The sequence below is a fragment of the Phoenix dactylifera genome, chromosome 7 (genome assembly GCF_051530095.1).
Source record: "Phoenix dactylifera cultivar Ajwa chromosome 7, Ajwa_hap1_PhDact_Kaust_v1.1, whole genome shotgun sequence".
NCBI lineage: Eukaryota > Viridiplantae > Streptophyta > Magnoliopsida > Arecales > Arecaceae > Phoenix > Phoenix dactylifera.
The window spans coordinates 24,806,251-24,819,082 of record NC_143196.1 but is presented as its reverse complement, the minus strand read 5'-3'; the positions used below and the strand labels follow the sequence as shown (position 1 = coordinate 24,819,082).

The window sequence follows — 12,832 nt, the reverse complement described above, 5'->3', positions numbered from 1 at the left end:
GAGAGGAACCGAGAGAAGCTCGGTGAATCAGGGTTGTTCCCTCTGTCCCCTTTTTGTGAAAACCGAAAGAACGATCTTTTTGTTTTGTTGTTGAGCAGAACTGATAGAGGGAAAGGCCTGTTCTCCTTGAAGCACCGTGAGAACCGAGGGAAAGGAAGGCTGTTGTTGGATCGGGGCTTTGGCAGCAGGGGCAAAACCAGCCTTGCTCTGATACCAAGTTGATGCCGCACCAAATCTGGAGGAAAAACTTCAGTGGGATTTAAATCAGAACAGAAGAAGATGGAGAAGCGAAAGAGGAGGAGGAGGAGAAGAGGAGAAGAGAAGAAGAGAGGAGGAGAATAGGTGGAGAGAAAATGTCTAATTCTTCATTAAACCCTAATCAACATAAAAGTTCCCTATAAATAGGGCCCCATAAGAACAATTAAAATAAAACCCCTTACATAAAATAATTCCCAATAAACCCACAAATAAGCCCTAAAAATGCAAATAAGCCCACAATAAAATAAACCACAAATAAACCCTAAAACACAAATAAACCCAGAAATAAAAATAAACAAATATGCAAATAAAATGAGGACCTAGCTGATGTCCCCATCATCAGGGAAGATGAGTCATTTGACTTAGGTTGATGAAGCATCTGAGCATTGAAATGATCAATGAGTTGCTGCATTTGAGCTTGTGTGAGCGCTGTCTGAGATGAGATTGGTTCCTTCTCTTTGCTCTGAATGATTGCTTGATTTGCTGAATATTTGTTCCAAGGAATACTATTGGGATTTCCGGATTTGATTTTGGGAAACTTGAAGTTGGGTGGAAATCCTATCAGCCTATAGCATTTGTCTTTAATGTGTCCGATTTTCCCACAATGATAACACACTAATTCTGACTTCTCTCTTCTCTTTGTATGTGTTACAGAAAATGCAGAGGATTCAGAGGTAGGAAGTGTTAATGCACGTGCTTCCCTTTGCCTTTCCTCTTGTAAAACTAATGAGAAAGTTTTATCTAAGGAGGGCATAGGACTCATAAGAATTACCTGACCTCTTATACTGTCATATGAATCATTCAGTCCCATTAAGAATTTGAACACATAATCCTTCTGTTGAACTTCACTGATAGTTCCCACTGCATTTCATGTAAAATATCCACAAGTACACGAAGGCAGTGGTCTGTAGTTGTGCAATTCTTCCCAAATGGCATTGAATTGAGTGAAATAATCACTTACTGATTGGGTTTCCTGCATCACCGAGCTGAGTTGTTGTTGAAGTTGATAGATCCTTACATTATCCGGTTGTGCAAACCGGATTTTTAACTTTTCCCATACTTCCCTTGCAAAATTTATATACAAAACACTGGATGCAATTTCCCTTGAAATGGAATTCAGAATCCATGAAAGGATTAGATTATTGCATCTCAACCAGGGTAAGTAAAAAGGACTTGTTGATTCTGGTGTGGGAATAGTTCCATCAAGAAATCCCAGCTTATTCTTGACGGAAATGGCCAAAGTGAAGGATCTGTTCCATGAGAGATAATTGGATCCTATTAAAGGAGTGATCACCACAGTGTTAGCGTTATCACTGTGATGAAGGAAAAATGGACTGTTTGGATCTTCGGAGGGAGAAGGAATGTGAGTTGAAGAGTATGCAGGGGATACATGAGCTGAAGATTCTCCATCTGCCATTTTAGAACAATCCTATGACAAAAAGAAATGGCTGATACAGATTAATGCATCTTCAAAGAAGAAGAAGAAGCTTGATTCGAAATTCTAGCACCTGCTTTGATACCATGTTAGAAAGAAAGAACTGAAGCTGGGAACAGGGGAGAAGGAAGAAGCTGTTTTCATTCTTTCTCTTCACTTTCAGTGTACAGATTGGTGATATTTATATACATTTGAGCTGGATTTAAAGTGTAACTAATCTAGCTATTAAGCAATGCAAATTGTAACTGAATGTAACTAATCTAAAATTCAAAGGGATGAAGTTTCTAGATCATGAAGTTCAAAGTCCTGTTTCAACTGGTTTCCGTTTCTCCGTCTCAACAGTTACTATTTACGAAACGTTTTAAACCGTTTGAAACGTTATGGAAGTTTGAATTGAGAGAGCCGTTGGGGTTCTCATGGGAAGAGCCTGTATTACTGGGAAGAGAGGTTCCGATGTCTGGAGAGGAAGAAAGTTCCAGTGTCTTGAGAGAGAAAGGGTGAGGACACATGCATGGAAGAGAGAAACAAAAGAAGAAGGGCAGTATTGCTATAATAGAGAGAGAGAGAGAGAGAACAAAGAAAGTAAAGAAGAGAAAATGAAAGGTCAAGCAGAGTTCAATTGGCATATGTGGAGAGACAATGTACGAAGGGAGGAGAGAAAAAAGAAAAAGAAGAGAAGGATTGCATGGTGACATTAACCCATTATTGCGTTAAAGAAGAAGTGAAGAAGAAGAAGAAGATAAAGAGGATAAAGAAGAAAAGGAATAGGGGAGGACAAGAAAAAGGAAAGAGAAGGAGAAGCAGCTTTGCTTGCCTAATTGATGGGGAGAAGGAGGAACAAAATGAGAAGAAAAGAAAAAAAGGAGGAAGCTCGCTGAGTTGCTGGGAAGAAAAGAAGGAAAGAGAGAAAAGGAAGGAAAAAGGAAAAGAAAAAGGAAGGGAAGAAAAGGAAAGGAACAAACTCCATGCTCAATTGGGAGGAAGAAAAAGGAAATGGAGAAGATAAGAACAGAAAAAGAAAGGAATAAGGTTTGGGTGAGGGAGAAAATGGGGGTTGGGGATAACGGATGTGTTTCAACCATTGACATACATACTGCATCTTTTTGACAAAATAAAATAAATTTAGAGCTAGATTTGGCTGCACTCACGTGGACCTCCACTCAGACTTATTTGGTTTCTTAAAAATTTTAGATCATATTCAATCAATGATCAACTCACCCTAGTCGTGAAATGCTCAAAATTTTTTTAGCATATCAACAATAGAAAAATCTATCAAAAAGATAACGTAGTCATATCATGATTAACCTAAAAATCAACAGTATTCACCTTTTCTTATTAACAAAAGCCTTTTTTATTGAAAAATCTAGTCTTCTATCATAACATATTACAAAACACAATTAATACTTTTGACAAGTTTAAAATGACTCAATCCACCATACTTTCGTTGCACAACTCTGATCAATATTAACCAAAATTTCTTAATAACCCTAGATCATCATCATTTTTTTAATAAAATCTAAGCAAAATTTTATCCTTACTTTCCAAATACACTCGATCATGATTAACCCTCGAGATAATTCCCATATTTGTGCCGTTGTATGATCAAGTAATCATATTCTAGATTCAATTTGAACTAAGCCAACTCTAGATTCTTTTGACAATTTCTTTATACAATTTGATATTGATCTCTCTTTTAAGAATATTAATGGTATGCTCTATTGATAAATACTAGATTAACTTACTCTTAGCATATTCAACCACCTCAAATCTTTTCTTCTAGATTAAACTCATTGATGCCTCTCATGAAATTCCACTAGCATTTCTCCTATGGTGATACAAAATCCATGATCAACACATAGCCTTAATTTATAAATTTTTTTTTCCACAAAAATCTAACAATCTAGTTCAAAGATTTATAGAAATTTCCACCAAGATATAACCTCTATGATTCTACATTAAGATCAATTCCACTAATAAGAAAAATATTTTTATTTACAATAATGCAAACATTCATGATGTTGTAAATCCACTAGACTATCTGAAATAAAAAGACTAATCTACCTTAACTTAAAGGATCTACTCAAGACAACATAGATTTACTAATTATTTCAAAAGAGAAGTTTACCACACACTGATGTAGTTCTCAGTCATGAACAAGCATACACCGATCATTTTAAAGACCCACGACTTTGGCATTAAAGATCCACAACAGCTCAAACATTTATAAGTGTTTCATCTATCGGCGCGTAGTGACTTGATCAACCGTATCGATGCTGTTCCGGAGACAATCATAGATCTGAGCTCTCGAAGCTTACCTTTAGCCTGAAACTTTATTTAAGAATCAGGTGCTTGAGAGGTTAAGTAAACAGAAAATATCTGAACCTGGTAGCCTTCTTAACGTCCTCTTTCAAATGCAATGCAAGTCCTTCCAGATCCTCCTCCCTCGTGGTCATCTCTCATTGAAGACCCTGCGCTTGCTTTCATAGTTCCTCCACCACCAATCTTTTCCATTGCCTTTTTATATACCCTTCTTCACCTCTGTCAAGAACTGATCCAACCCGAAGGGATCATTCTCTTCTGGCTTTTCAAACTCTACTGGTCTCTCTCTCTTGCTACCAGATGGCTTCTCAGAAGCACCAGTGAAAGCCTTGTCAGGCTTGAACCTCTCAGTCTTCATAATCTTCTCCAGCTGCTCATCAGCCCCTCCATACGTATCTGCATCAGCATCCTTCTTAGGCTTGTACAGCGTTGAAAGTGTAGGCTGAGCTGTAAACAGGCCCTTATCATAAATATTGTACTGGTCATCAGCAGCAAATCCAGACTCCATTCCCTTGTCCTGGTTAAACAGCCTCTGGTCATACATAACCTCCCCAGTGCGTCCAGCTCCAACGTTAGCCATACCAAGAGCAACCTTCTCGCTAATATCACGGTCCCTGTCCCTTGTAATCTTTACTCTTCTTTCCCATTGCAGCTTCATTAGCTTCCAACCTTCTCTCCCTCTCCCTCTCACGCCTCCGTTCCTCACGAACCTTATCGCGCTGCAGCCTCTCTTCCCTTTCCTCCCTCGTCTCCTTCCGCTGCTCATGGGGCTCCGCTCTCATATCATCATCAAGCATATTCTTGTCCGCAGGCACATGGGCAGCAGGGGCAGGAGCGATGCCAGTACTCTCCGACCGGGCCTTCTGAGCCAGTGCACGGAGCTCCTGCTCCTTCCTTTCCTTTTCCTTCAGCATTAACTCCTTCTGAATCTTTGATCTCATCGCAACAGCCTCTCTAGCCTTCTGCTCTGCCACGTACAAAGCCTCAGAGAGCTTTGCAAAGTTGTCGTTTATCTGCACTTCCTGAAGACCCCTTCCATCAGCAGCCAGACGCTTGTCCAAGGGGATCGTGTAACCTTTTGGATTCTTCCAATTCGAGATGCAAGGTGGAATCTTCCAGTCTTGCTGGTGACAGGACGAGGTGGGGAGTGCATGACCGGCACCGGAGGAGAACCCGATGCCTTCGGGACCCTCTTGTGCTTGAACTTGGGGGGCTCGAGAGGGTCGACAGGCATCTCAACCATCCGAATGATCCTTTCTTTTGCCCCAGAATTGAATGCTGCACGCTGTTGGGAGGGTTTGTACTTGATAAACTTCGATTCTAATGACTGGGAGGGGGCATTCTTCGGCTGCGCTGCACTCAACCTAACATTAACAATCTTTTACAAAGCAGCCTTTGCCCTCTCAGTAGTCTCCTCGATCTCCTTCTCCACCTCTTCCTCATGCTTCCCTTCTCCTGACACCACCTTCGGGACAAGGTCCTTATGCTGGGAGTACACAATCTTCAGGGCATTCTCGTTCTGCTTTACGATCGCATCAAATGCGACATTCCCCTGGGAGTCAACAGTAAGGGAAAGGATCTTAGAGCCGGGCTTATCGTCCTTCCTGCCCATGCCGAGTGGGTACTGGGCAACATCGATCTCAGGGAAAGCACCCCCATCGCCGAAGCCCTCCGGCTTCCGAGGGATGAAACCCGAGCGCTTCCCATATGACGGGACCGGGTTAGGCTTGACGGCGGAGGACCGGGAGGGGTCCGAGGAGGAGCTGTACCGCTCCTTAAACCATGGGTCCTTCGAGTGATCATAGTAGGAAGCACCGGTGGATTTCGCCGCAGGGAGGAGTTCCTTGAGCGCCGCCATGAGGGCGATAAAAGATCCCAATCCCCCGATACCACCTGAGGAGAGGAAATACCCACAGTAATAGTTCAATTTCTCACCCAAACAATCAATTTCAACTGAAGAAAAACCAAAAAAAAACAAAAAAAACCTTATTTTCAAATAAAAAACAAAATCTTCTCTTGTGCACAAAAAACCCTAATTCGAACTAGATTTGCCATCAGAAGAACGATGGAGAAGAGAAGATCGAACAAATTGAAACAGATTTAAGCAAATTTAACTTAAAATCAAAAATATAAACACTATATAGCCATCAAAAACATAGAAGAGAAGCGAAAGAATGGAAAATTTTTCAATTTATTTTTTTAAAGAGATAAGGGAATCGCATAAAACAACCAAATTGATCAGAAGACACGAAAAAGTTCCCAAAAGAAATACTAGGAGGAATTCGCGGACCTCAAATCAGAAAAAACCTCCGAAATCCAACTAAGATCGCAGAAATGATGAACTTGAATTGGAAGAGGAGGAAGACCAGACCAAAGGTTAGTGTTGGGAGTTTACCCCTAGTGTCACACCCTTGAAAAGGTCGGAATGAAGTAACCAAATTTTTCTTGAGTTCTCCCTCTTTTCGGTGTGCGGCACCAAGTCTTGGCCTTGCCCAAGCCCTTGGTCAGCCTCCTTGTGCAAACCCGGGGCAGGATCGACCCCTAAGCACACCTTGGTTTGGCTCTAGAACAGCCACCAAGTCCCCCACTGATTTTGCTCACCTCAGCCCTTCTAAACCCTGTCATGGCTCAAGAACTTCCATGAACCGAATCAGTGCACACGAGGATAAAGAGAAAGGGTCATGTATTTCTTCCCAAGAATACAAGAATGTGCCCTCACAAGCCGAGGGGCTAGCTCAATACAAAACTCACGTATTCAGCCTATCTTTGCCCTGAAAACCCCCTTTCGACTAACACTTAGCCCGGCCAAAGACCCTCTTTGGCCGTGGGATGCACCCGCCTCCTCCTAGGACCGAATGCCCTCCCTCTTTTTGGTACACAAAATCCCCACCAAGCCACCCAAAGGAAATCCACACAAGGACTGCACTCACCTCTGTTTGCTCCTTTCGGCCAGCACTTGGAACCCTCCCAAGTGGCCAAAAGCCTCAGCCCGAAGTGCCCACAGCAGCCTCCTGGATGCCTCCGCAAGTGCCCAGCCAAGGACCTTCAGGAATGCCTCAATGCCTTGGCCAAGCCCCTTTTGGCCAAGGGCCTGGTGGCTCGGCGCTCCTTTGGCGACCCTCAAAACAGCCCCAAAAGTAGAGCCCCGCCCAAGCCTCCAAGCTCTCTTCCTTTGGCTAGAATCCTACCACAAGACCTCAGCCAAAATCCTTCTCTCGCATCAGGCTAGGGCCCTTTTATAGCCAGCCCTTAGCCATCTGGTTGCAGCCTCCCTCAAGCTGAACCAATCCGTGTGCAAGCCCTCCACGGCCTCCCATTGGCCAATAGACCTTTCACCCGGATCTGTGCTTCCTTGGCGGCTGAGGAATGTGCTTCCTCCTGCCCAGCTGCCCAGCAGCCTGCCCAGCCACCGCCCAATGCACCACAGCCTGCCAAGTGTCCATGGACAGCCCATGTGACTGCCCGCTTGCAGCCTGCTGAGGGAACAGCCCATGTGCGGCTGTCTGCCCCGCCGCCCAGGGCCGCCCAGTGCCCTGGTTCGCCCGCGCGCCTGCGCGCGGCCATTGCCCTGCGCCAGACTGGGCGGGCGCGCTCCTGCGCCCGCGGCTTCTTGCGCGCGCCAGCCTGCGCGCAGCAGTGGCCCACCCGGCCACTGCTCTGGCCTTGGTCGCTCGGCCGCGCGCGCACCTGCGCGTGGCCCTGCTGATCCACCGAGCGCCCACGCCCGACTCGCCGTCTCTGTGCGCGCGCGCCCCACGCGCACGCTGATCAGGGTCTGGCCTCGTCCACGCGCCCCTTGCGCGGCCCTCGCGTCCTTCCTGCTGTGCGCCCCGCGCACTGCCCTAGCGCAAGGCCCGGCCCTGGCTCACTTGGCCGCGCGCGCACCTGCGCGCGGTCCAGCACCTCTGCGCGCGCCCCGCGCGCGTCAATGCCGCTCTGCCGTGCGCACGCCCGCGCACGGTCCGCCGACTGTGTGCGCGCGCCGCGCGCGCACTTCTTCGCTCGGCCTGGCCGCGCGCGCTCCTGCGCACGGCCTGCTCACGGCCAAGTCTGGGCACGTGCCTCTTGCGCATGCCGTCCCGAGGCCTGGTGCGTGCGCCTCCTTCGCACGCCGCAGCGTCCGCCCTTCCGTGCCCCGCGCACGGCCTGCAGGTGGGCCGACGCCTACGCGCACCGCGCGCTCTCTTGGCCTCCACGCTTGACCCATCCACGCGCGCCTTTGCGCATGGGCCAGCATCCGCGCACGTCTCCGCTGCGTGCGCCCCTGTGCACAGGCTGGATCCGGCCTGTCTCCGCTGCACAGGGCCACTGCCATTTGCGCTGTAACCTGCGCACTGTGCAGTGCGCACAAGGCCTGGCCCTGGCCAAGTGCTCGGCACGCCTTCTGCGCGCCCGTGGCCATCCTGCGTGCGTACACCCGCGCACGCCCCGACGCCTGGCCTGGCTGTGCGCCTCCTTCGCACAGCCCGTGCACAGGCTAGCACCGGCCTTTGGCCACTCGCGTGTGCTCCGCCGCACACTTCCTCGCTCTGCCCGGCCGTGCGCCCAGTGCCACGGCCTGTGCATGGCAGAGCCCGCGCACGCCCCGCGCGCGCCAAAGCCAGAGGTGTGACAATCCTCCCCCGGCGGAAGAAGTCGACGCCCTCGTCGACGGCTCCCCTCAAGGCAACCCGAATGGTGGACCTCCGCCTCATGTTGCCTCGCCCGTCCGCAGCCTTTGCCCTCACCTTCGGTCCCATACCCGAAAGTGGGGACAAACCCGCGGCCTTGGACCTTTCTCCCGGTCCCATACCCGGAAGATCGTCCAAGTCCACCATTGAGGACTCCTCCTCATGGCCGGCCCCTCCGCTCTGCCGCGCGACACTCACGCAGCCTATCCGCTCGCACGCCCTGGGCGCATGTTGGCCCTGGCCAGCCTGCTGGCCGACGGGCCTGCACCACGCCCGGCAGCCCCCTGCGCGCCTCGGCATGCTGCTGTGGCCAAGAACCCATGCGCGCGCCCCGCGCGCCGTCCACGGTCTGGCCTGGCCGCGCCGTACGCGCACCTGCGCACGGCCTGGCTGCACAGTGGCCTGGGCACTGCCTTGGCCGCCTGCCAAGGGCTGCGCCCAGGTTCTGCCCTGCCTTGGCCACCCGCCAAGGCCTGTGGTGCCGCCATCCTGCCGTCAAGGCTGCTGTGCGCCTCCTGCGCACTGTGCCATGAGCTGCCCGCCAAGAATCCTCCAAGAACCGCTCCCGACGCGGCTCTGATACCAACTGTCACACCCTTGAAAAGGTCGGAATGGAGTAACCAAATTTTTCTTGAGTTCTTCCTCTTTTCGGTGTGCAGAACCAAGTCTTGGCCTTGCCCAAGCCCTTGGTCAGCCTCCTTGTGCAAACCCGGGGCAGGATCGTCCCCTAAGCACACCTTGGTTTGGCTCTAGAACAGCCACCAAGTCCCCCACTGATTTTGCTCACCTCAGCCCTTCTAAACCCTGTCATGGCTCAAGAACTTCCATGAACCGAATCAGTGCACACGAGGATAAGGGGAAAGGGTCATGTATTTCTTCCCAAGAATACAAGAATGTGCCCTCACAAGCCGAGGGGCTAGCTCAATACAAAACTCACGTATTCAGCCTATCTTTGCCCTGAAAACCCCCTTTCGGCTAACACTTAGCCCGGCCAAAGACCCTCTTTGGCCGTGGGATGCACCCGCCTCCTCCTAGGACCGAATGCCCTCCCTCTTTTTGGCACACGAAATCCCCACCAAGCCACCCAAAGGAAATCCACACAAGGACTGCACTCACCTCTATTTGCTCCTTTCGGCCAGCACTTGGAACCCTCCCAAGTGGCCAAAAGCCTCAGCCCGAAGTGCCCACAGCAGCCTCCTGGATGCCTCCGCAAGTGCCCAGCCAAGGACCTTCACGAATGCCTCAATGCCTTGGCCAAGCCCCTTTTGGCCAAGGGCCTGGTGGCTCGGCGCTCCTTTGGCGACCCTCAAAACAGCCCCAAAAGTAGAGCCCCACCCAAGCCTCCAAGCTCTCTTCCTTTGGCTAGAATCCTACCACAAGACCTCAGCCAAAATCCTTCTCTCGCATCAGGCTAGGGCCCTTTTATAGCCAGCCCTTAGCCATCTGGTTGTAGCCTCCCTCAAGCTGAACCAATCCGTGTGCAAGCCCTCCACGGCCTCCCATTGGCCAATAGACCTTTCACCCGGATCTGTGCTTCCTTGGCGGTTGAGGAATGTGCTTCCTCCTGCCCAGCTGCCCAGCAGCCTGCCCAGCCACCGCCCAATGCACCGCAGCCTCCCAAGTGTCCATGGACAGCCCATGTGACTGCCCGCTTGCAGCCTGCTGAGGGAACAACCCATGTGCGGCTGTCTGCCCCGCCGCCCAGGGCCGCCCAGCGCCCTGGTTCGCCCGCGCGCGCGCGCCCGGCGCGCGGCCATTGCCCTGCGCCAGACTGGGCGGGCGCGCTCCTGCGCCCGCGGCTTCTTGCGCGCGCCAGCCTGCGCGCAGCAGTGGCCCACCCGGCCACTGCTCTGGCCTTGGTCGCTCGGCCGCGCGCGCACCTGCGCGTGGCCCTGCTGATCCACCGAGCGCCCACGCCCGACTCGCCGTCTCTGTGCGCGCACGCCCCGCGCGCACGCTGATCAGGGTCTGGCCTCGTCCACGCGCCCCTTGCGCGGCCCTCGCGTCCTTCCTGCCGTGCGCCCCGCGCACTGCCCTAGCGCAAGGCCCGGCCCTGGCTCACTTGGCCGCGCGCGCACCTGCGCGCGGTCCAGCACCTCTGCGCGCGCCCCGCGCGCGTCAATGCCGCTCTGCCGTGCGCACGCCCGCGCACGGTCCGCCGACTGTGGGCGCGCGCCGCGCGCGCACTTCTCCGCTCGGCCTGGCCGCGCGCGCTCCTGCGCACGGCCTGCTCACGGCCAAGTCTGGGCACGCGCCTCTTGCGCATGCCGTCCCGAGGCCTGGTGCGTGCGCCTCCTTCGCACGCCGCAGCGTCCGCCCTTCCGTGCCCCGCGCACGGCCTGCAGGTGGGCCGACGCCTACGCGCACCGCGCGCTCTCTTGGCCTCCACGCTTGACCCATCCACGCGCGCCTTTGCGCATGGGCCAGCGTCCGCGCACGTCTCCGCTGCGTGCGCCCCTGTGCACAGGCTGGATCCGGCCTGTCTCCGCTGCACAGGGCCACTGCCATTTGCGCTGTAACCTGCGCACTGTGCGGTGCGCACAAGGCCTGGCCCTGGCCAAGTGCTCGGCACGCCTTCTGCGCGCCCGTGGCCATCCTGCGTGCGTACACCCGCGCACGCCCCGGCGCCTGGCCTGGCTGTGCGCCTCCTTCGCACAGCCCGTGCACAGGCCAGCACCGGCCTTTGGCCACTCGCGTGTGCTCCGCCGCACACTTCCTCGGTCTGCCCGGCCGTGCGCCCAGTGCCACGACCTGCGCATGGCAGAGCCCGCGCACGCCCCGCGCGCGCCAAAGCCAGAGGTGTGACACCTAGAGACCAATCGAGAGAATAGAGAGGGAGCAATCAAGTCGGCGACTGTTATCTCGAATATACGATTCCTTTATAAAACCACTCTTCGTTTTAAAATATTTACACTCCTTTCAGGCAAAAGCGGGGAATCACCCGGCCGTTCTATTCGTTAAAGGGAGTGATTTTATAACATCTCAGGACGCGGTTTTGTCGACGGTTGGGTTTTAAAAGATATGATGGGCTTCATTTGCTTTTTTTTTTAAAAAAAAGTGATGAAGCCCGCCCTTGCGTTGCAGCGGGCTGGATCTTGGAATCCATCCAGATTGGGTTTAGTCCAATAAACTCCAGGATGTGATCAACAAAGTATATCGTCTGGGGATTTTTTATTTTTCCAGCATGCCATATATCCCATCTCATGGATCTTAAAAAGATAAATTGTACTGTACACCTCCAGCCTCCCTTTTTGGGGATTTTCTTTTTGTTTGTCTTTTGTGTTTTTTGGCTAAGGGTGGTTTACAGGGGTCTTGTAGCGGCATATGGATCGAAACCATTCTTTTCCACATCAGAATTCTCTTTCTAATATTTATGTTATGAAAAAAAAAGTACAAAAATGAAAAAAAAAGAGAATTTTTTTAACGTAGGAAAAAATATAGATTTAAATAGATTTAAATGCTTAGCTTAATGAGGATGTCGGAGCTTAGATGAGAAGAATATGTGACGATCCGTGCGGGCGTACATTTAGTTTAATATCAGTTATTCGTTGGAAAGATCTTTAGTACTTATATTGGATCAAGAAACTCAAAAAATATCTTCCAACTAGTCATTTTATATGGAGAGATCTTAGGTACTTATATTGAATCAAGAAACTCAAAAAATACCTTCCAACTAGTCATTTTATTTGAGATCCTGGGTTGTTATATATATCTTATGTTCTATTGATACGTACCTCAAAATATGATAATGCATTGTTTAACTCATCGTATATCTAATACCTAATACATGTCCCACTAATACTAGTTTGACTTTGTATACCTCATCAAGATCTCTAGCAATGAGCTCAACCTATTCCTCATAGTTTCATCCCCAACAGGAAAAGAATGGTGATGTTGAGAGCCAAAGACCATCAGCATTGAGACAAAGACCTGAGAGTTCGAGTAGATTTGATATCCTGAGATTCAAAAAATAGATGAGAGTACCCTTAAGGATGTAAGCTGCATAAAGAACATAGAGAGTCATGGAAGATACCACGGTCGGTGAAGATATTTCTTGGTACGGAGGTGTCCTCGAAGTAGCTTCCACATAGAAACTCGAGGAGCCGCGGAACCTTCCAAAGAATCTTCCACCCAAGCCATTTATCATGCA

General features: G+C 50.5%; 1 pseudogene across 1 annotated transcript; it reads right to left on the bottom strand.

The window, feature by feature from the left end:
- Positions 1-3,469: 3,469 nt before the first annotated feature.
- LOC103716177 (SNW/SKI-interacting protein A pseudogene) lies at positions 3,470-6,407 on the bottom strand (annotated as a pseudogene). Its single transcript, XR_016395970.1, has 2 exons — positions 6,303-6,407; positions 3,470-5,905 (listed from the first exon to the last, which is right to left on the bottom strand). The product of XR_016395970.1 is annotated as an SNW/SKI-interacting protein A pseudogene (transcript).
- Between the last annotated feature and the right edge of the window lie 6,425 nt (positions 6,408-12,832).